At 48.3% G+C, this 24,526-nt stretch overlaps 1 long non-coding RNA gene across 1 annotated transcript; it reads right to left on the minus strand.

Annotated features, from left to right (window-relative positions):
• Positions 1–1,498: 1,498 nt before the first annotated feature.
• Positions 1,499–24,408, minus strand: LOC133228998 (uncharacterized). Its single transcript, XR_009730434.1, has 4 exons — positions 24,323–24,408; positions 10,780–10,959; positions 9,174–9,280; positions 1,499–4,644 (listed from the first exon to the last, which is right to left on the minus strand). It is a non-coding gene; the product is annotated as an uncharacterized LOC133228998 (long non-coding RNA).
• Positions 24,409–24,526: the final 118 nt, after the last annotated feature.

Consider the following 24,526-nt stretch of genomic DNA (forward strand, 5'->3'; position numbering starts at 1 on the left):
GCCTTCTCTCTGATTACTGATCAGTCCTTCTTATTAAGCTCAGTGCGGTCAGGCCCAGTTTCTGAGGCATTCCCCTCCTACCCCAGAGATAGGAGTTTGAAGACACCGTGTAGGTGTCCCTGGGCTGATGGCTCATGCCCTGGATTTAGGACGCTTCTCATATCATCCGGTGTTGGATTGATTTTCACCACTGAATGGATCTCAGACATGCAAGGAAGTGTTCTCAGAGCAAGTCTCTTGGGGAAGCCATAGGTCCTACTTTCAAAAAATTAAACTTATTTTTTCTTGTTAACAAATCAATGACACTATTTCTTAAAAGCAAGATGGGATTATCATAGATGTAACAGAAGGCACAAATAAACAACAATGAGGAGAGACTTCCCTGGTGGTCCAGTGGCTAAGACTCCATGCTTCCAGTGCAGGAGGCCCAGGTTTGATCCCTCGTTAAGGAACTAGATCCCACTTGTCATAATTAAAAGACCCCGCATTCTGCAGTTAAGACCTGGTCCAGCCAAAATAAATAAATAAGCAAATAAATAAATAAACTTTAAAAAAATAAAGGGAGAAAGATGGTAGGTAAGAAAATTGGTAAAGTTAAAAACAATAAGAAGAAAATCACCCATGCACAATTACCCTTGATATTTTTCTAGGCACATCTATGTTTAAATTAAGAAAGATTTCAGGCACCCAGAATGCATGGATAACACATGCATAACCTGCATACCTGCCACCCAGTTTAAGAAACACCATGTCATATTACAAACGCACCGTGCAAAGCCCCATGAAGGCCCTCCCCGACCACACACCCTTCCCCTCCCAGGGGGAACTACTATCTTGAATTCAAAGCTTATTATACTCATGCATGGCCTCTTGCCTTCATTCATAGGTATGTATTTCTAAATAATATTCAGCAATTTTCCACTTACCTGTCCATGGGCACTTGGATTGCTTCTAATCTTTTGCTGTTACAAGTAATCTTTCTCTATTACAAGCGGCACTGTAGTGGAATTCTTGTACCACCTTCAGGGCACACATGTTGAAGTTTCTCTCTGGCAGTTTCTCAAAGCATCACCTGGGGAACTTTTAAAGACATACCCCTACTAGGACTGGATCCCTCTGTGGTCCAGTGGCTAAGACTCTGCACTCCCAGTGGAGGGGGCCTGGGTTCCATCCCTAGTCAGGGCACTAGATCCCACATGCTGCAGCTAAGACCTGGCACAGCCAGATAAATAAGTAAATAGCACCCCTACCTTGGCCTGCTCCAGATCAATCAGTTCAGTTCAGCTGCTCAGTCATGTCTGACTCTTTGTGACCCCATGGACTGTAGCACGCCAGGCCTCCCTGTCCATCACCAGCTCCTGGAGTTTACTCAAACTCATGTCCATTGAGTCGGTGATGCCATCCAATCACCTCATCCTCTGTTGACCCCTTCTCCTCCCACCATCAATCTTTCCCAGCATCAGGGACTTTTAAATGAGTCAGCTCTTTGCATCAGGTGGCCAAAGTATTGGAGTTTCAGCTTCAGCATCAGTCCTTCCAATGAATATTCAGGACTGATTTCCTTTAGGATGAGCTGGTTGGATCTCCTTGCAGTCCAAGGGACTCTCAAGAGTCTTCTCCAGCATCACAGTTCAAAAGCATCAATTCTGTGGTGGTCAGCTTTCTTTATAGTCCAACTCTCACATCCATGCACGACTACTGGAAAAACCATAGCCTTGACTAGATAGACTTTTGTTGGCAAAGTAATGTCTCTGCTTTTTAATATGCAGACCAATAAAGTCCTCCAAAACTCCCCTTAATTCTTAACAGATTTTTATTATTATCTAGGATTCAATATTTGCTTACTTAAAAAATACAATAAAATTACAAATCTTTAGGCCTACCATTGATGATTTTGACTAATGTATTTTCTAGTGTAATGCAAGCTCCTTAAGAGAGAGATTACTGGAACTCCCTCTCAAGCTGCCAATCCCTGTACCTACTCCTATCCCCCACCAGAAGCAACCACTCAAACTCTCTGTATCTTAACTAGTTCAGTTCAGTCACTCAGTCATGTCTGACTCTTTGTGACCCCATGGACTGTAGCATGCCAGGCTTCCCTGTCCATCATCCACTCTCAGAGCTTGCTCAAACTCATGCCCGTCGAGTCGGTGATGTCATCCAACATCTCATCAATCATCTCATCTTAACTAGAAGAGGAAATAATTGTAGCTGTCACATTATCTCATTGTTAGTAGTGGCAACTACCATTCATTAAGCACTGACTGTGCTAAGTGGTTTATATGTATTATTTTAATGGAGTTTTGTAATGATGCCATGAAGTAGATATCCTTAAACCCACTTTATGGAAGGAGAAACGGAGGCTCAGAGACAGGGCACTAGCCTGATGTCACACCGCAAGCACGTGGCAGAGTCAAGGTTTGCAAGCAGTCTTCCTGACTCAGAAGTTACAGTTTTAACCACTAGTGAAAAGTGAAAGTGAAAGTGGCTCAGTCGTGTCCAATTCTTTGGGACCCCACAGACTGTAGCCTGCCAAGCTCCTCTGTCCATGGAATTCTCCAAGCAAGAATCCTGGACTGGGTGGCCCTTCCTTTCTCCAGGGGATCTTCCCAACTCACGGATTGAACCCAGGTATCCCACATTGCAGGCGGATTCTTTACCATCTGAACCACCAGGGAGGCCCTTTAACCACTAGGAGACCCTACAATTTCAGAGCCAACAGGTTACACTTGAACTCCTCAATTTTATGGTGGAAGCCGAGGCTGATAGGAAAGACGGGGCCATGACACAAATCCAAGTTTCTAGATTCCTTATCCACCAACACAACACTTTCTCAGGTAAAAGTACTTTGGGAAAAGGAGTGAGGAGCAAGGAGGGAAAACTCTTTAAAAGCCATCTTTTATTCTCAAGACAATTTCTGGATCCGTTCCATCTCAGTTATCCATTGCCGTAAGAAATAGCCCCTAAACTTAGCAGCTTAAGACACGGGAAGTCACACACTGTCACTTCTGCCAAGCTCTACTGGTCACAACACAGACCACACTTGGTAAAAAGTATGGGAGGGGACTACCTAAGGTTAATGGAGAAGTGGAGATCACTGGGGACCATCTCGGAAGCTGCCGACCCTACACCCACGGCCCCTGCCCTTCCTCGGTTCCAAGAGGTCTGCCCAACAGCCCGACAGCTTGGACTGCAGGTTCCCTGGGCAGGGAGTCTTTGCAGGTGTGAGTTTCTCCACCTGTGAGAACAGTGGGATCCCAGTTACCAACCGCCGTTCCTCCAGTTGTTTAATGAAAGCTTTCTAGCCATGTTACTCTCATTGGCCCCAGGAGCTGCCTTGCCTACTCCTGCCTGAAAACATGGTCATGTTGATGTGGAGACCGGCTCTGACACTCAAGACCCTGCTTTAGATCACAGCTTCTAAAAGGTGTGGCTAACACCCGCTCCTCTTCCCACACAGTGATGGTGACTCAGGGTGACCACTAACCAGCATGGAGTGTGGACCCTGAGGTGCCACCGCCTGCATCCTCAGATTTCCCTGCCTCACCTGATTCCAGGTTGCCCTTCCCGCCATGTCCATCAGCCAGGCATCTGGTGCCTGGGAGATGCTGGGTAGAAGGCTGCAGACCACCTGGGTGCAGAGAGCAGGCCTTTTGGGCGCATCCTAAAAACTCTCCGTGAAAGCTTCCTGTTGCCATAGTAACGTGTTGACATGGGAATTAACATGGGTCCCTTGCTAGCCAAGAAAACCAAGCTTTTAAAACCCATTCCTCTCTTTCAAATAGATAAGAATTCCTAGGAGGCCTTTGGAGGGACATCAAAGCCTCTTTTTCAGGTGTTGAGGAAACGTTCGTTAAAAATTACTGTGAAATGAGTGCAGCCCTAATCAGGGAGATGGTGGAGGGTTTGGAGCTCTTAGAGGAATTAGAGGCATCAGCTTAGAGCCAAGGCAACTTAAAAAAAAAAAAAAAAAGCTTTCTGAGATATAATTTGCACAGCACAGTCCACCCATTTAAAGGTATGCAATTCCATGGTTTTTTAATACACTTATAATTGTAAAGCCATCCCCACAATGCAGAGACCTGGGTTCGATCCCTGGATCAGGAAGATCCCCTGGAGGTAGGGCACGGCAACCCACTCCAGTATTCTTGCCTGGAGAATCCCCTAGGCAGAGGAGCCTGGCGGGTTATAATCCATTAGGTCGCAGGGAGTCAGAGGTGACTGAGCACAGAATTGTAAAGCCATCCCCACAGTCAATTTTAGGACTTTTTATCACTCCTCCTGAAAAGAAACCCCCATCCCTTCAGCAGTCACTCTCATTTCTCCCCCACTGTCCTTCCTCAGCCCCCAGTGATCTATTTTCGGTCTGTGTAAATTTCTCTATTCTGGACAATTCCTAGAAATGGAATCATACAATACGTGGTCTTTTGTGACTGGTTCCTTTCAGTGTTTTTATTCTTCTTTGCTTCCTTAAGCTTCTCCATGGTTTCTCTGACAAAGGCATCTCCATTCTCTTTAAGAACAATTTGCTATGTCTGGAGGTACAGCTGCCAAATTAGCCACCGGGGTTGGAGATGGATGGAAGGAGGCAGGTTCTTCTGAGGCCACAAACCCTGGCCCTTCACGTTCGTCCATGAGGTTTCCCTTCGAGAGATACAAACCATGTGTGAAGGGAATTTTGGTCGCTGGCAGCAGGGAGCTGAGTGTCAGAATGACACAGGCCACAGATGGATGGCCTTGGCCCAGCCTGGTGGATAAAACACTGACTGTGAACACTGACCTGGGTTCAAATCTGAACTCCACCACGTCCCAGCTATGCAACTCAGGCGACTGACTCCACCTGCCCGAGCCTGTTTCTCTAGCTGTAAAGTGGGGCTAACAATAACACCTATATCAGGACTGCATGTGAAAAGAATGGGCTTCCTAGGTGGCTGAGTGGTTAAGAATCTGTGTGCCCGTGCAGGAGATGCCAGAAACTCGGGTTCAATCCCTGGGTTGGGAAGATCCCCTGGAGGAGGAACTGCAACGCACTCCAGTATTCTTGCCTGGAGCATCCCATGGACAAGGAGCCTGGTGGGCTACAGTCCATGGGGTTGCAAAAGTCAGACACGACTGAGCGACTAAGCACGCACACATGCACACACCGGAGAAGAAACCCCATCATGCTTTTAGCCCATTTGTGAATCATCTGTTTTATGATTTTGTTGTTGTTGTTTAGTTACTAAGTCGTGTCCAGCTCTTTGTGAACCCACGGACTGCAGCAGGCCAGGCTCCCCTGTCCTCCACTATCTCCTGGAGTTTGCTCAAATTCATGTCCATTGAGTCAGTGATGCTATCCAACCATCTCATCCTCTGCCGCTCCCTTCTCCTCCTGCCTTCCATCTTGAATCATCTATGATTTACTTTTTTCCCTTCCAGTTTTTGACCGTACCCCATGAAATGTGGGATCTTAGTTCCCTGACCAGGGATTGAACCCACAGCCCGTGCAGTGGAAGGCAGAGTCTTAACCACTGGACTTCTCATCCTTTAAACACAGAGTTTCATCCTAAGGCAGTGATATTGGTGACATCATGGGATTCAAAGGGGTTTTCCCTAATATACACTATGCTACTGCTAAGTCACTTCAGTCGTGTCTGACTCTGTGCGACCCCATAGATGGCAGCCCACCAGGCTGCCCCTTCCCTGGGATTCTCCAGGCAAGAACACTGGAGTGGGTTGCCGTTTCCTTCTCCATACACTATAATGGTACTTAAAAAGTGATCGTCCCAGAAATTAAATTTCTTAAACAAGGCCAGGAATTTTTGTGTATTTTGCTTTCTGACAGAGCTCCAGCCCAGTGCCTGGCACACCGCAGATGCTTAGCAAAGGTTTGTTGAATGAATAAATGAACCAATGACCTTAAATCATCCTCCGTGCTTTGGGGAACATGGAGACCATGCATAGGAAGTGTGCTTGGCTTTTGGCCCAAGGTGAACATTTGATAAATGTTGGCTATAATGATTATGAGCTGGGACAGCCAGAGGAACCGGGGTCCTTGGGCAGGAAGCCCACCTGCCCTGCCCCCAGCCCCCAAGCAGCCATCTTCCTGCCCCTTTGGTGAGGGGGGGAAGGAGATGGGACTCAAATCCACTGAACCCAAGACAACTTTTGTTTCCTCTGAGTCCTCGATCTGGATGGCTGGACTGAGCTGAACCTTGACAACGGGAGAGCAGCCATGACATCTTGATGGAGATGTTCACGGTCTACGAGGGCTCAGGGTACACAGCGGCCAGACCAGTCCTCGGCCACTATTTATTATCGTTGCAGGCACTTTTCTGAAAGAGACGGCAGGAGTTCGGGCACATCACTGCTTCCAGCTGTCCCCCGTGAATGCTGTGTGCTCACTGGGTTTCCAGGAACATAAAACCCGCTGTCAATGGACTTGCCCAGAGCCTGCATTTGCTGCGTTTTTGTTCTTGTTTAGTTATTACATTAAGTCTCCTGTGATTACAGAGCCGACAGCTGGTAAGGATTTGCATATGGCATGAAATTAAGTTAGTTCATTTTAATGTCTAAACTGAGCAGGGTGTGAATTTGTCTGGTGGAAACTCTGTCTCCCTTATCTGTGTTTGCACATCTGCTTTGGGCACTAGCTTCTGAGGTCTTCAAGTCTCGTTTCTCCTCACTGTGCCCAGGCAGGACAGGGGGTTGGCTGCCCCTGCGAGAATTCCAGAAGGGATTTCTGCACTTGGGGCTTAGAACGTTCTCTTTTACATTTCAGGAGGAATTACGACTTAAGGGCTACTTGGAAGCGAGTTAGAGTTCTGGTTCCCCAGCTTTGCATCTTTTATGGCTGTGTGGCCTTGGGCAAGTCACTGTCCCTCTCTGGGCCTCAGTTTCTCCACCTGTCAAATGAGGGGTTGGAAGTAACATTTCACTGTGTGGGACCAGGACGGATATTGTACAGCGTTTAGCATCCTTGGTCCTTGGGTGTCATAGGCCAACAGTCCCCCACCACCAACCCCAATCACTGCCAACCCCAAAACCCCTGTGCACGTTTCCTGATGCCTCCACAGCCATCGCGGTCAGTGCTCTGTGCACCTCCCTGGTCCCTTTCCTGTTTTCACATGCACTGCCTTCCAGAAGTCTCCAACGACCAGCACCTGTGCCCTTTACTGGCACACTACCCTCATGCTGCCAGAATCCATTCTGCTGGGAATTTAGGTTTCCCTACCCCCCGGGCGCCCTTAGTCAATGACACAGAGGTGTGGTGTCGGGGGCGGGGCGTAAATACTTCAGCTCCCTCGCCTCTGACCTGGGGCAGCTGCAGTGTCCCCAGTCCTCCCTGGGGGATCGAGTGCAGGCTACCCTCCGTGTGACTGTGCCCAGGGATAAATCCATGCACCTACGGGCAGTTAATCTTTGACAAAGGTGGCAAGAATATGCAATGGAGAAGAGACAACCCCTTCAACAAGTGGTGCTGGGAAAGCTACGTGAACACAGTGAAATGTGAAGATTCCCTTGCATTGTACACAAAAGCAAACTCAACATGGTTTAAAGACCTCAATGTTGGACAACACCACAAAACTAGGAGAGAACAGAGGCAAGACATTCTTTTGACGTAAATCATAGCAATATTTCCTTAGATCAGCCTCCCAAGGCAAAAGAAATAAAAACAAAAATGAACAAATGCAATCTAATCGGACTGGTCGGGGAACCAGATCCCGCATGCTACAACTAAGACCCGGCACAGCCAGATAAATAAATATTAAAGAAGAGACAATCAACGAAATGAAAAAAACCCTACAGAATGGGAGAAAATATTTACAAACAACACAACTGAGAGGGTGTTAATTTCCAGAATACATTAATACAAACAGTTCAGTATCAAAAATCTCAAACAACTCAATCAAGAAATGAGCAGAAGACCTATATAGATATTTTTCCAAGGAAATAATATGTGTTGGAGAGGATGTGGAGGAAAGGGAACCCTTGTACATTGTCTTTGGGAATGTGAACTGGTGCAGCCACCATGGAAAACAGTGTGGGGCTTCCTTAAAAAACTAAAAACAGAATTACCACATGAACCAGCAATTCCATGCCCGGATATGTATCCAGAAAAAAAAAGAAAACGAATTTGAAAAGATACACGAAAGCAACCCAAGTGCTCATCAACAGACGACTGGCTTAAGAAGATGTGATATATGTGTGTTCAATGGAATATTACTCAGCCATAAAAAAGAATGGAATGTTGCCATTTGCAGCAACATGGATAGGCCTAAAGGTTATTATTAGGCTGAGTGAAACAAGTCAGACAGAGACAAATACTCTATGATATCCCCTACGTGTGGAATCTAAAAAAAAAAATAATACAAATGAATCTACATACGAAACAATGACTGGGGCCAAAGCCGAGGTCTTTCACCCAAGTGGCAATCAAGCCAAGGAGACTTGGTCTTGGGCTGGGCTTTCCAGAAGGCCCAGAGACAAGGATCTGTGTGTCCCAGGGGAGTGAGCGAGGCAGGGCGAGGACAGGAAGGACACCAGACAAGGTGTAATCTCAGCAAAGCCCCGGGGGGGAAGCCCGGGCGGGTTAGTGACATCCCAGGAAGAGAGCTGGGCTTCCACACTATGGCCCTGACATCAGCTAAGGGCTTCCTGGGAGACGCGCTCAGGCAGTGCTGGCCCCTGCAAGCAGCAGAGGAGAGCCTCTGGCAGCCGAGGGCGGGGCTGCAAAGAAGAGGCCCCGGGGCTGGCTGGTGGGTCTCACTGGATGGACGCAGGGCCCCACCTCCTCGGGTACAGACCCGGTTGAAGGTGGGAGATGCTGGGACAGACTGGAAAGGCTGCTCTCAAACCCCAGACTGACTTGGTGCTCTCTTGTCACTGTGTGACCTCGGGCAGGTCCCTGAGCCTGTCTGAGCCCCAGCCTTCTCCTGTGAGAGATGGAGGCATCGTCTGTCCCTCTCCCCAGCCGCCCAGGGCTTGGCAAATCGTAAAACACGACACACATGCAGGATGTTTGCCTTTCTCTGGGTTAAGGATTTCTCTATTTCATGCCTCTGTTCGATATTCTAAATCGAATGGAATTGTGTATTATGTTAGTTTGCCAGGGCTGCCATGACAAAAGACACAGACTGCTGGGGGTGGAGGAGGTAAGGGGAACTTAAACCACAGAAACGCATCTTACTCACGGTTCTGGAGGCTGGCAATCCAAGCTCTGGGTGCGAAAGGGCTGGCTCCTGGTGACAGCCCTCTCCTCTGTCTGTGGACGGTGTCCTCTAGCTCTGTTCTCCTTCCTCTGTGCACACAGGGTGGGATGGGGGCTTAGGATCAGTACAGTCTTGTTTTCTATTTGTTTTTTTTCTTTTTCTATTTCTTAATGAGCGTAAGATCACTGAATTGTGGGTGAGGTGGGGGTTGTGGGAATCAGGCATCGTTACTGAGGTAGGCTGGTTGCACTAATGGTCCCAGTTAACGTTCTACCTGTGTTTATGAAATTCATTTTCTAAAGCTCAGTCCCCTCCCACTCTGGGTCTGGACCATATGACTTTCTTTGGCCAGCAGCATGTTAGCATTTGTTGCTGTGTAGTTGCTAAGTCGTGTCCCACACTTTGCAACCCTGTTTGGCCTGTAGCCCGCCAGGCTCCTCTGTCCATGGGATTTTCCAGGCAAGAATACTGGAGTGGGTTGCCATTTCTTTCTCCAGAGGAATCTTCCCTACCCGGGGATCGAACCTGTATCTCCTGCACTGGCAGGCATGTTAGCAAGCAGAAAGCAAAAACAGACTGGAAAAAGTGCTTGCCTATTTCCATGGCTCGGATGGGCTCCTGTAGTCACCATGAGAACATGTCTGGGCTAGCTGGAAATGTGTCCAGGCCAGAATGTGAAAGGCACGTGCGTGTGAGAGGCACATAGGAGAGCGCCAGGTTGTACCAACTGAGGCCGACAACCAGTTGACCACCAGACATATGGGTGAGGTCGGCTGAGGTCAAACCTGCTAGCCAACCTGCAGACTTGTGAGCAGTAACAGGAAGCGCAGTTGTTTTCAGTCAGTGGGGTTTGGGGATGTTTGTTACACAGCATTACTATAGCAGTAGATAACAGCTATATTTGCACTCTGTACAGACTCCCTCCCTCCTCCTTCAGCTCATATTTACTGAGCATCTGTCAAGTGGCAGGAATACAGTGATGAGCAAAACTAGATACAGTCCTTGCCCTTAGGTAGTTGACAACACTGCTCCCATTTCTGTCACTCACCTTGAAAGACTGAACTCAGTAAGAAGGTGACTTATCTTGTACTCAGAACAACACATTCTGCTCTGGGCTGATCTGGGACGGGCTGTTTCTCACAGCGCGGTCTGTTCCTTCTCTCGTACCCATTTTAATTGGTCCCCAAGCCTCTGCAAAGACCACCACTGGTAGACACAGTTCTTCCCAGTAATGGAAATCCTTTCAAAATGATGTGTTCAACCAGGGTGCTCTTAAGTAATTTATGTAAAGAGTGAGCAATTCCTTGTATCTTTTTTATAAGGTAGGGAGAGTTTTATGCACGATAAAGTATGATGTATTGTGATAAACGACGCTTTGGTCCGAGGTCTATGCAGAAAAGCCCGGCATTTCTCTGAGTTCTGGGAAATACACTGTAAATAAAAGTGGTGGTTTATTTTTTGGCTGGGCATTTTTTTTCTAATACCGTGAAGAGATGTCAACAGCCATTTCTTAAGGGCGAAATACGAGGCTCTCTTCCCTTCTCACCAGTGAGATGCCTAAGGCTTGCTGAAACCTTTAGATGCTTACTGGAAGCGGGGTCTGGGCTAGAGTATGGGTCACACTGTGGTCCTCATGGCTCCTGCTGGCTCATCCGAGTTCAGGCAAGCTGGGGAAGTTGGCACTCTCTGAGCCTGGGTCCTGTTGCCCTTTGGATGTCATTCCCCAAACAAGTCGTCTCTGTGATCAGGCTGTGGTCGGCAAATCCCCCTGTAAAAGTAGAAAAGTCAGTCACGGCTCCATTCCTGGCCTCAGTTTCCCTGTCTGTACAGCTACCCAGTGATAGTTCACTGCCTCTCTAGCTGTACCCATCTATAAACAAGCCCGGCTGTAATTCCTCCCCCGGCTTTATGCGTTTGTCAAAGACGCATCTTGGAGACAGAAAGACAGAGAGAAATGGGTCTCTCTGGTAGCATTTCAGGCAGCGTGATGGGAAGTGGAAGGCCATTCTGATTTGGCGCGTGCTCAGGGAATGCTGCTGCTGGCTTCTCAAATGTGTTATGTGGGGTGGGGTCCTAGGGCTTTGATGAGCTCCCTAAGCTGGCAAAGTTCCCCTTCCAGGCTTCACTTTCCTTTAGACGGAGCCAGCAGTTCTTGCTTTGCTGTTCTCATTGACCCAGTGCCATGGTCAAGTGAGATCCAGGACGTGGGTGTAGGATGAGAGCCTGAAGCGCCACAAAGCCCACGGCCACCTTCCTTGACCTCGTGTTGTTTGAAGCCACTGCTGCTGGCTGCAATGGCTGGGTGAACATCTTCGGTATTGATACGGCCACAAAGAGCCCAGGCCGTTAAGAAGCGCTCTACCAAACATGAATCACGACGCCCAAGTCCCATTGAGCTGGGGCTGAATGTGGCTATTTCCCTGGGCCCAGGAACCATTTCTGGGAAATGGGAACCTGGATGGTGTTTTATCAAACATTTATGGCTATTGGTTTGGGGGGTGAGTTTACAAGGCGCTGTAGGCTGTGCATCGGGAAATTAAATTTCTTGCATTTTTGACTCAATCCTAATCACGCCGCCAGCCATGGGATTTATGAGGCTGTAAAATTTTAAGCCTGGTGCGGGCTGGAGGCCTCGCTAATGGCTTCCAGCCTGGGTCTTTGACAAGAGGTATCCACCAGGAGCTGGGGGGCTCAGTGGCCCGTGGGTTCAACCACCCCCTGGCAGGCACCTGCTGTGTGCTGGGTGCTGGGAGTGAGCAGCACAGATTGGGAGATCTGCTCTCTTGCTGCCTCCAGCTTCCTCATTGGCATGGCCAAATGATTCCGCAAGTAAACACACAAGTGCAAACCGTGATTAAGGGAGTGAGGGGACGTTCCAGATGATCTGGAAAGGAAGAGCGGGTTGAATAGGGGACCCCACAAAGATATGTCCATGTCCTAACCCCAGGAAGCTCTGAAGGAGAATGTATTTGGGGGAAAAAGTAGGGGTCTTTGCAGATGGAATCAGGCTAAAGATCTTGAGATGAGATTTTCCTGGATTTTCCAGGTGGGTCTTAAAATCCGATGACAAGTGACCTTATAAGAGAGAAGGGGAGGGACTACCCTGGTGGTCCAGTGGCTAAGACTCTGAGCTCCCAATGCGACCCAGGTTCGATTCCTAGACATCTGGTTCCCTGCCTAGGAAAGTACACAATTAGGGACTAGTTATGTCTATGCCGCAACTAAGAGGTCTCATCCCACAACGAAAGGTTCTGAGTGCCGCAGCTAAGACCTGGTGCAGCCAAATAAATACATACATAAATAACTATTTCAGAGAGAGCACGAGAGAAGGGGAGGAGGACACGTGAGGGTAGGGACAGAGGACAGAGTGATGCAGGCAGAGTCCAAAGGACACTTGGAGCCACCAGAAGCTGGGAGAGGCAGGCGAGAATTCTTGCCTAGAGACTCAGAGAGGTCAGGGCCCTGCTGACACCTTGATCTCAGACTTCTGCCCTCCAGGATTGTGGGTGATTGAATTTCTATTGTTTGAGGCCATCAAGTTTGGGGTGCTTTGTTATGACCCATGCAAACTAATATAGGTATAACATAATTATGACCTGCTTTGGGAAATCAAGGAAGGCTTCTGTGAGGAAGTGACTTCTGAGCTGGCAAATGTAGTTTAAGTAGGAGTTCAGTGGTGAAAGGGTTTGAGTTGGAGGTGAGGGTGGTGACATGGAGGGGAGAAGTGTTTTGGGAAGAAACAGCATGTGAAAAGGCCCCTGAGCTGGAGGAACTGACTGTGCTCCATCCACAGCCCCTCCTGTCCATTCTGTCAGTTTTTCAGAAGTATCCCACTCTATCCCACCTCAGGACCTCTGCACTTGCTGTTCCCTCTTTCTTCCAGGCTTTTGACCCATCTGCTTCATCCTTCAGAGTTCAGCTGAAAGGAAATTTTTGGCGAAGCTTTTCATGATCACTCTAACTAAATGCATTTCCTCCTTCATTCTTCCTCCCTTCATCAATTTGTCTCCCTTACAGCATTTAAAATAGCAGTGATGAGAATAGCTAAGGCTAAAATAGCTCTCACTATGTCTGATGCACTCTGCTAACTGCTTTACATGTATTATCTCATTTAATTTTTCCAACTCTGCTAGGGGACAAATACTATTTTTCCATGGTTGTTAAATTCCCATTCTACTGATTGTGAAACTGAGGCACAGAGAGTGTAGGTGACATGATCATAAGAGTTGGAACTGGGATTTGAATCCAAGCCGACTGGTTGTAGAGCTTGTATTCTTGGGAACGATGTCATACTCATCAAAATCTGGACCTGGCTGTTTCTTGTTTGTGGTCACTCTTCCCCACTGGACTACAGACTCCAGGAGGTGTGGTTCCGGATGCTTCTTGCTCACTAATGTGCCCCAGAGCTCAGTGTGGCCAGGGCTCATGTTCAGCAAACCCTTGGCAGCTGCCTCCTGCCTTCTGGACTTCGAGAGCCTTGACCCGTCCTGACTGCAGGGTCCTCACCCCTTCACTGTCAGATTCACCTGGGACAGTGATGGGCCCTAGGGAGCATTGGTCGTGCACTCGGATTCCTGCCTGTCTCACAGTCTTCAAGGGAAGCCGTGTGGCCCTTCTCAGCCTCCTGTCTCCTCCATCCTGGCAGGTGGTGGGAGGAGACCCAGATGCAATGTTGCCAAGAGGCACAGAGGGTCACTGCTGCCCCAGAAACCTGCCCTCACCGCCCTGGCTGGGCTGCTGGGTGTGAGGGGTTGGCAGGACTGAAGCTCGGAGACCACTCTGGGGGTTCCAGCTGTTGTGGGCAGAGCTTGGATATCCAGATGGAAGGCCCCCATCTTCCAGGAAGCCTGGATGTGCCACTGCAGGTGTCCTGAAGCATCAGTCCCATATCCATGGCAACCACGCTGAAAAGCGGTGGTTACCACCTGGCCGTCCACGTCTCACTCAAGCCGATTATCCGTGGTGCAGTCAACTGTGGCCCGGCTGGCCTGCGCTGCTCCACGCCTTTGGCCACCAGGCACCAGCAGGGTATCGGGGGCGTTCTTTTCTCCTGCCGATGGCTGAAGCTCATTTTAAGTCTTTGCCTGTGGCGTGTTCACTAGCATCCTGTTGGCACCTGAGTCACATGACCAAGCTCACGATCGGTGGTGGGGGAGGGCAAATTAACTGCCTCTTGTGGGAGGAACCTGGCAGAGGGCTAATGTCTCAGTACTTCTGTCTGCTGCGTGTGTGCCCAGAGGCCCCCGAGGTGAAGAAATGCACGCAGATGACGGAAGACAGCCGCGGAGGCTCGCACACGTGCAGGGGCCAGGCCACCTGTGCTGGCCACTGAGAGTGTCCGCTGTCATCATCAATTAAGGACAAGAGGGGATACTGGTTTGGAGGTGGGACAACAGGGGCCGACTCCCTGGGATTTAGATCTTGAACACAAAGACCAAAAAAAAAAAAAAAACAACACACCACCAACCAGAGTTCATTCATCTTCAGGGAGATGACCCAAACGTGTCCCATTAGTTTCTGCACTTATGATATGTCCCCTCTGTCTCCCTGAGCTGCCCTCTGGAACATGGAGTTTCAGCTTTTCCTTCTATTTTCATTCATTCACCAGGATTTACTGAGCATATACTATGTTCCCTGGCAAGCCACTGCCAGCAACCGAAGGGTGCTGATGGATGTGGGGTGATCCTCTTCTTGCACCCCAGCACTTTGTTTAACCCCAGAAGAGAAAGTGAGTCACCCAGACTTTGGAAATGAATGTAGATTGGCCCTGTGACACAGAATGCCTGGGTTCTTTATTTTCTCAGATCAAGGGAAAGCTGGATTAGCCCTGCCCTGCCTGGCTGGTGAGATATTTGTAGGGACCTCTCCCTACTCTAGGTATTAAGAGATCAGAGAGAGACTCCCCTGGTGGTCCAGTGGTTAAGAATCCACCTGCCAATGCAGGGGACATGGGTTCAATTCGTGGGCTGGGAAGATCCCACGTGCCATGGAGCAACTGAGCCTGTGCACCACAAATACTGAAGCCCGAGTGCCCTAGAGCCCGAGCTCGGCAATAGAGAGAAGCCACCGCCATGAGAAGCTCGAGCACCGCAACTCGAGAGTACAGCCCGCTCACCACACCTAGAAAAAGCTTATGCACTGCACTGAAGACCCAGCACAGCCGGAAATAACTAAAGAAGAGATCAGATCGCTCACGGGTGTCCTACAGAGGTCACTGTGTAGTTTCTCCTTGCCTTGAGCTGTGTGTCTTTTAGGGAATGTCCATGAACTGGCCATGTGATCCTTGGCAAAATGATGACACTGTTGTAATAAACAGGGTTATGCACTGTGTATGCCCAGATTTATCCCACAGGGCTGAAACTGACCATTTACTTATTGCTTCCCTGGTCAGGCTGGAAGCTTGGTGAGAGCGGACATTCAGCCAGTCTTCCTCAATTTCCATCTGTCCAGCAGTGCCCAGCACCTAGTAGGTTGTTCATAAATGTTTAACGATGGGTGAAGGAAGCCCTGGATTTGAAGCAGAAGCTCTGTGTCTGCTTTACCCTGCTCTGTGGCTGTCAGTAATCCACTTCTCCTCTCTGGGCTTCAGTTTCCTTGCTCATGGAAAAGGCAGGTCGAATTCGATCACCTCCAAGATGTCATCCAGTGCTAAGATTCTCTCTGCACTTAGGGTACAGCATAGGGCTTCACTTCCTAGTCCCTCTGCATTGACCAATCCCTTGTCACTGGGCAGGGTCACGTGACCAATTCTGCCCAATGAGTTGAGGACAGAAACGACAGCAGTCACCGTTTCTGGGCTGGACCATCTGACTGCTGGTAAACCATGCTCCAGGTGCAGTTTCCCTCTGCCTCGAGGTGGAGACTGCGTCTTGCAAGTGGGGACGTGGAGCCAAGGTCTTAGTTGAATGGGGGCACAACTGTGAAATAAACCGACTATTAGAAGTAACTCATTTGGGAGATCACTGTTACTGCAGCATAATGTGGCCTGTCCTGCCTGCTACAGTTACTCCTGGTGGTCTGGAAGGGAGTTGCTAGGGAGCACAACGCAAGCAAAGAGACTTTTGAGAAGGTTATTTCATTCCTGGAGGTGAGAGAGGATGGAATAGCAGTGTTCGGTTGAGGAGAAAGGCATGAGTCAGTTGCAGGTTGAAGCTAAGAGGCCATGGCATGCGAATGGATATTAGGGATAGAAGAAAGAATTACTTCTGCTAGGCTTACTTGTGTCTGTACTTGAAGGGCTTTCCAGGCCATGGATTGGGCTGGAGATTCCTCCCACATTCTCATATTAGAGAATGAATTCTGCTCACCTTTTAAGAAGCAGGTCTCTGCTTTCACTTTTCATAAAAGGCAAGGGAAAGCTCACTCTGGAGGGGCCAGGGGCCTAGGCCTGCCTCTCACAGCCACGGTGCTGTTGGCTGGCAGCATCGCCGATTAGAACGGAGCATGACAGGTGCTGGTCAGTTGGCCGCGCAGCAGGCGTTAGGGAAATGGACTTTGGCTTGATTATATTATCTGGCTGTCCCCAAAGAGGTGAGAAAATGGGCCTAAATCCCTCTGGCTTTGTGCCTCGCGCTCTCCCATCCCACACCACCGCCTTGTGTAAGACACGGCTCCATCAGAAAATGGCTTTTTAGAACAGCTGCCGAGAAAATGGGTTAGCCAGGGACAATCTTATTAGAGTGATAACTGTGTCAGGAGACGAGAAAGACAGAGATGCAATTTAGCCCTGTATGTTCTCATTAAAATGACTGTGCATCTTTGTGAAGGACTGCTTTAACAGGACCAAAGAGAGACAAGCCCCGTGGGTGACCCCGGGGACTGGGGGTGGGGGAGGCTCGGTTCACATGGCAAAGGACAGCTGGCTGAGACTGTCCATTCCAGAGGAATGTGCCCTTGCGTTTGTTCCAGCTGCTAGAGCTGAGCTGTGCAATGTGGCAGCAACTAGCCACATGTGGCTATTTGCACTCAAATTTGTTAGTTCAGTTCAGGCGCTCCGTCGTGTCTGACTCTTTGCGATCCCATGGACTGCAGCACGCCAGGCCTCCCTGTCCTTCACCAACTCCCAGAGTTTACCCAAACCCATGTCCATTGTGTCGGTGATGCCATCCAACCATCTCATCCTCTGTCGTCCCCTTCTCCTCCTGCCCTCAATCTTTCCCAGCATCAGGGTCTTTTTAAATGAGTCAACTCTTCGCCATCAGGTGGCCCAAGTATTGGAGTTTCAGCTTCAACATCAGTCCTTCCAATGAACACTCAGGACTGATCTCCTTTAGGATGGACTGGTTGGATCTCCTTGCAGTCCAAAGGACTCTCAAGAGTCTTCTCCAACACCACAGTTCAAAAGCATCAATTCTTCTGCACTCAGCTTTCTTTATAGTCCAACTCTCACATCCATACATGACTACTGGAAAAACCTTAGCCTTGACTAGATGGACCTTTGTTGGCAAAGTAATGTTTCTGCTTTTTAATATGCTGTCTAGGTTGGTCATAACTTTCCTTCCAAGGAGCAAGCGTCTTTTAATTTCATGGCTGCAATCACTATCTGCAGTGATTTTGGAGCCCAAAAAAATAAAGTCAGCCACTGTTTCCATTGTTTCCCCATCTATTTGCCATGAAGAGATGGGACCAGATGCCATGATCTTAGTTTTCTGAATGTTGAGCTTTAAGCCAACTTTTTCACTCTCTTCTTTTGCTTTCACCAAGAAGCTCTAGTTCCTCTTCACTTTCTGCCATAAGGGTGGTGTCATCTGCATATCTGAGGTTATTGATATTTCTCCTGGCAATCTTGATTCCAGCTTGTGCTTCTTCCAGCCCAGCGTTTCTCATGATATACTCTGCATATAAATTAAATAAGCAGGGTGACAGTATACAGCCTTAACATACTCCTTTTCCTATTTGGAACCAGTCTGTTGTTCCATGTCCAGTTCTAAGTGTTGCTTCCTGACCTGCATACAAATTTCTCAAGAGGTAGGTCAGGTGGTCTGGTATTCCCATCTCTTTCAGAATTTTCCACAGTTTATTGTGATCCACACAGTCAAAGGCTTTGGCATAGTCAATAAAGCAGAAATAGATGTTTTTCTGGAACTCTCTTGCTTTTTTGATGATCCAGCGGATGTTGGCAATTTGATCTGTGGTTCCTCTGCCTTTTCTAAAACCACCTTGAACATCTGTTCATGGTTCACATATTGCTGAAGCCTGGCTTGGAGAATTTTGATCATTAATTTACTAGTGTGTGCTGCTGCTGCTGCTAAGTCGCTTCAGTCGTGTCCGACTCTGTGGGACCCCATAGACAGCAGCCCACCAGGCTCTGCCATCCCTGGGATTCTCCAGGCAAGAACAGTGGAGTGGGTTGCCATTTCCTTCTCCATTGCGTGAAAGTGAAAAGTGAAAGTGAAGTCGCTCAGTTGCGACCGACTCGTGGTGACCCCATGGACTGTAGCCCACCAGGCTCCTCCATCCATGGGATTTTCTAGCAAGAGTACTGGAGTGGCTTGCCATTGCCTTCTCCTACTAGTGTGTGAGATGAGTGCAATTGTACAGTACTTTGAGCATTCTTTGGCATTACCTTTCTTTGGGATTGGAATGAAAACTGACCTTTTCCAGGCCTGTAGCCACTGCTGAGTTTTCCAAATTTGATGACATATTGAGTGCAGCACTTTCACAGCATCATCTTTTAGAATTTGAAATAGCTCAACTGGAATTCCATCGCCTTCACTAGCTTTGTTCGTAGTGATGCTTCCTAAGCCCCACCTGACTTTTCATTCCAGGAGGTCCAGCTGTAGGTGAGTGGGAGTGATCACACTCTCGTGATTATCTGGCTCGTGAAGATCTTTTTTGTACAGCTCTTCTGTGTATTCTTGCCACCTCTTCTTAATATCTTCTGTTTCTGTTGGTCCATATAATTTCTTTCCTTTATTGAACCCATCTTTGCATGAAGTGTTCCCTTGGTATCTCTAATTTTCTTGAAGAGATCTCTAGTCTTTCCCATTCTATTGTTTTCTTCTATTTCTTTGCACTGATCACTGAGGAAGGCTTTCTTATCTCTCCTTGCTATTCTTTGGAACTCTGCATTCAGATGCTTATGTCTTTCCTTTTCTCCTTTGCTTTTCGCTTTTCTTCTTTTCACAGCTATTTGTAAGGCCTCCTCAGACAGCCATTTTGCTTTTTTGCATTTCTTTTTCTTGGGGATGGTCTTAACCCCTGTCTCCTGTACAATGTCATGAACCTCCGTCCATAGTTCATCAGGCACTCTATCTATCAGATCTAGGCCCTTACATCTATTTCTCACTTCCACTGTATAGTCATAAGGGATTTGATTGAGGTCATACCTGAATGGTAAAAGGGAATAAAATGAAAACTCGAGTCAGCCGGCTGCTCCAGCCACATGTTAAGTGTTCACCAGCCACGTGTGGTTAGTGGCTCCCCTACTGGGCAGCACAAGACCCACTGCATCTCCATCGCTGCAGAAGGTTCTGTTGGGTAACTGTGGTGTCAACTGTCAGGGAGGCTTACGATGGAAGACACTGAAATAACAGAAAAAGGGAAGGTTGAACCTCCCTGGTGGTCCAGTGGTTAAGAATCCACCTGCCAATGCAGGGGACCTGGGTTAGACCCCTGGTCCGGGAAGACTCCACATGCTACAAGGAACAATACCCATGGACCACAATTACGGAGCCTGCGTGCTGCAGCAACTGAAGCCCACGCACCCTAGAGCCTGCGCTCTGCAACGAGAGAAGCCACCGCAAAAGCACGGGGCACCGCGTCTGGAGAGTAGCCCCCTCTCGCCACAACCAGAGAAAACCACCATGCAGCAGTGCAGACCCAGTGCAGCCAAAATCAGTCAATAACATTGAAAAAAGGAATTAGACCATGTCCAGGATTTTTGCGTTGATTTAAAATCAAACCCACATTCTAGACACATGTATATACGCGTGTACATGTCTACGTACACCTGTGTTTCTAGATTTTTTTTCCTATGTATTGAAAACCGTGAAGTCACATTAATACCTCTGATTCTAACCCATCACTGTGGAGTGCACGCTGGTTTTCTCTCTGTATTTGTAACTTTCTTCTCTGGTGGTGAGAAATCTGACTGCTCTTATCCTCAATGTATTGTTTGATCAACAAAACAATTCTCCCATTACAGCCGCCACACCTACTTTGCATGGATGTCCTGGTCACCTTAACCTCATGCCAATGCCCTCCTCGTCCTGCTTAGGATCCGACGGCAATTATTATTATTGCTGTTGTTATGATCACCCTTAGTAGGTCGACGGGACAGAGGAATAGATGGGGGCTGCTCCCATTGAGACAACCTGCTTTGATCTGGCCAAAGGAGCCCATCCAAGAGGCTCATGGGAGCCTGTCTTTTATATTCATAAGATGCTTCTCTATAGCCCCCGCTAAGAGGTCAAAGTAATTAAAAATCCTTCATAATTACCCAGTGTTCAGAAACTGATGGCTGGTTCCAAGAGCCTTGCTTTTTATTCTGTTTCACCTCCCCCACAGAAATCTAGGGGAGGGAAAGCAAGTAGCAGCTGATATGGTCCCCCACTCACTTTCTATAAAGAGGAAAATTAGCTGCGCTAATAATCATGAATATTAATGTATAGCCAATTTCACTCAATTAAAATGATGATCTATAATTCTGCCTCACAGCTTTATGGAGGCCATTTCAATGACTCCTGAGTGGAGTTTTGGGTACTTTTCAGAGTTCACGGGTTTAGCTGAACTCTCTCACCCCCATCACTGGCTTCCACGTAGGACCGACAACATACTCTTCCCTGACCAAGTCACTCAACCCTCACAGCACACATTTTCTCTGTTTCTAGGCTCCAGGCTGTATCACTGTCATGGCAAGGGCATGCGATTCTGCATAGCTTCTGATTGTGATACCGTTTTTCCTGAAAACCACTCCCCTGCTGCTCCTCTGATGCACAGGGTCCCTCGGATGTGTATCCTTCCCTAGTGCCCTAGTGACTCAGATGGTAAAGAATCTGACTGCAATGCAGGAGACCTGGGTTCAATCCCTGGGTCAGGAAGATCCCCTAAAGAAGGGAATGGCTACCTACTCCAGTATTCTTGACTGGAGAATTCCATAAACAGAGAAGCCTGGCAGGCTACAGTCCCTGGGATCACAAAGAGTCGGACACGACTGAGCGAAGTAGCCATATTTATTCCGTGAAGTTCTACCTTCTCTGGGCAGAGCTGGCAGGCCAAAGGGGGTGGGGCACCCCTAGCTCCAGATGGGCCAATTAGAGCATGAAGCTTCCCTGGGATTTTGGCATCAGGACTAAGAAGGTCCAGTGTCAGAGGATGACTTTGATCAAAACTAGAAAACTCAGGAGCTGTAGGCAGCTATCTGCTCTTCCATCACACAAACTGGGTATCCCAGGGGCCAAGAGAGAAACAGCCTGAGATCTGGACATCTGGAGGGCTTCCTGCCTCCCCTGGGTCCTGGCGTGTCCCACCTTGGGTTCCTTGAAACACTTCTGTATCCTTGTACCCAAGCCCCCTTTCATTCCTAGCGTTAGATGTAGAAGGCCTCTGTTAGCTGCATCCAGAGAGCCCCAAAGCTAACACAGCTGTCAACAGCCAGGAGTCTGTTCTTCCTTCTGAGACTTGAGTGGGCATTCCTGGCAATCTGCACTGTTCAAAGAGCCACAGTCTCCACCAGAAGAAAGCCCCAGGCTGGGCCAGGGAACGGAGCAGCAGTCATAGCCTCCAGCCCTCAGGTTCTATTCCTATCTACCCAGGGACAATTGTGTTAAAAGAGAGGAGAAAAATAAGACAACATAGATGAGGCCAGTGGAGAAGATCACTCAGAAGGTTTGGTGGTTTTGATGCCAAACAGTGGGTTGCCTGACATGTTATGTTTCAGCTGGTGGTTTGGAGTTCTTGTAGACACAGCTGCTCTGTGTCAACGGCGCTCTGCTGTTTTCCTGTGTGCCCTGTCACTCCCTCGGAGAAGGCAATGGCACCCCACTCCAGTACTCTTGCCTGGGAAATCCCATGGACGGAGGAGCCTGGAAGGCTGCAGTCCATGGGGTCGCAAAGAGTTGGACACGACTGAGTGACTTCACTTTCACTTTCCACTTTCATGCATTGGAGAAGGAAATGGCAACCCACTCCAGTGCTCTTGCCTGGAGAATCCCAGGGACAGGAGAGCCTGGTGGGCTGCCGTCTATGGGGTTGCACAGAATAAGATATTACTGAAGCGACTTAGCAGCAGCAGCAGCACCTGTCACTCTCTAGCTCCTGACCCTGCTCTATTCTTCTGAGCACTCAGCCCTGCCTGGTACTCTAATACCTATTTGTTAGTTCATTACGCGTTGATCATCTCCCTCGACTAGAGCAGAGACCTTGTCTATCTTGCTCTGTTCTGTACACAGTGTCTAGAACAGGGTCTGGCACATACCAGGTAACTAACAAACATTTTGAACCGTGGTGCTGGAGAAGACTCTTACAAGTCCCTTGGACAGCGAGGAGATCAAACCAGTCAATCCTCAAGGAAATCAACCTTGAATATTCACTGGGAGGACTGGTGCCAAAGCTGATGCTCCAGTACTTTGGCCACCTGATGCAAGGAGCCGACTCACTGGAAAAGACCCTGATGCTGGGAAAGATTGAAGGCAGGAAGAGAAGGGGATGAGGTGGTTGGATGGCATCACTGACTCAGTGGACATGAGTGTGAGCAAACTCCGGGAGACAGGGAAGCCTGGTGTGCTGCAGTCCATGGGTGTCAAAGACCTGGACGTGACTTAGTGGCTGAATAACAACGGCAACAAGTATTTGCAGGATGAAGAAATGACTGAATGAACAAATGAATGGGTGAATTTTACCTCTCTTTGGTAAACCCCAAGCAGAGGCTCTGGCTACTGACCAAATATACCACAGATGAATGAATTTTTGTTTGTTTTGTTTAACCTTCTTCCTGGTACCCAAGAGCCACTCGTAAGGACAAGCTACTTTTCCTGGGTTCAGGCAGAGAATGTGGCTTGGAACTTAGCCTTTTGATCCAGCACACCTAGGTCTGAATCCCAGCTCTGCCACATGAGCTGTGTGCCCAGGGGGTAAGCTACTAAACCTCTCCAAGTTGCATTTCTTCATCTTTGAATGGGGGAATGATAATAGTTTCTGACTCATCAGGTTATTGCGCAAACTCAATGAGCCAATGAATGTCAGTTTCTTAGTCCTGTAACTGGCATATGGTACTTGCTCAATAAATGTGAGTTATTATTATAGCTCCACTAAGATATCACCCTGCATTGGTGAACAGCACTGATTCGTTGGTTCATCAGTCCATGAACTGATTAGTTAATTCATCAAGATGTTTCGAGTATTTGTGTGTGTTAGGATCCAAGGATGTGAATGAGGGAGCAAGATGGTTTGCCTCTCCCAAGGAGAATAAGCATCATAGGAGAGAACTCAGAGATGATAGAAGGCACGGCTGTCTCTGTGACTCTGGGGCCTCCAACACAGGCCTCGGAGGTAGGATCCAAAGTGATGCTGGGGGATTTAGAGAAATCTTGGAGTGGGGAGACATGGGTCCAGTTCTGGTTCCAACTTGCTGTTTAAACTTGGCACATGGGGACTTCCCTGGTAGTCCAGTGGTTAAGACTTCATGCTGATGCTTCCAATGCAGGGGGCACAGGGTTCAATCCCTGGTTAGGGGATCCCATGCACTGCCTCATGCAGCCAAAAGAAAAAAACAAAAAAACAAAAAACTATGTTTTTCTTAAACTTGGGAAATGTCCATCATCTTGCCTAATCCATTTTCTCACCCCCAAAATGTGGGTGAGATCAGTTGGCTTCAAGCCTGATGTACATCAGAATTATTTTTTTGGTGGGGCTGTTAAAATACACAATACAGGGCTCTGCAGAAAGTGATTCAGATATTGGAAGGACTGAGGCTTCAGGTACAGCCTGATGCAGCCCTCGGGACACACTCTGAGGAACTGTGAAATCAACAATAAAGTTTCCTCCCTGTGGTTTGGCATTCTTAAATACAGCATACTGTCCCCCTTGAGGATATGGTATAGGAACTGGCCTGATTTTTCCTCCTCCCTCTCAACTCAACCCTTAGCTCCCCAGGGAGCTTTCCATGGTCCTGAAGTCAATCCTGGACTAACTTTCTTGTTTTCTTGTAGAAATTTCCTCAGTTGGCATCCTCTGGGTTGCTGTTCCTTTACGAAAGGAGGTTGAATCAACGTGAAGGTCTCCTCCGCCTGCCCTGAAGTTGTTCCAGTTCTTCCTCTGCGTAGGTGAGAGAAAACAGTGTTCTTGTTTCCACGCCAAGTTGCCAGGGCACTGGTTTCCATGACAGCAGAGAGGGG

The sequence above is a fragment of the Bos javanicus genome, chromosome 17 (assembly GCF_032452875.1).
Source record: "Bos javanicus breed banteng chromosome 17, ARS-OSU_banteng_1.0, whole genome shotgun sequence".
NCBI classification, from domain to species: domain Eukaryota; kingdom Metazoa; phylum Chordata; class Mammalia; order Artiodactyla; family Bovidae; genus Bos; species Bos javanicus.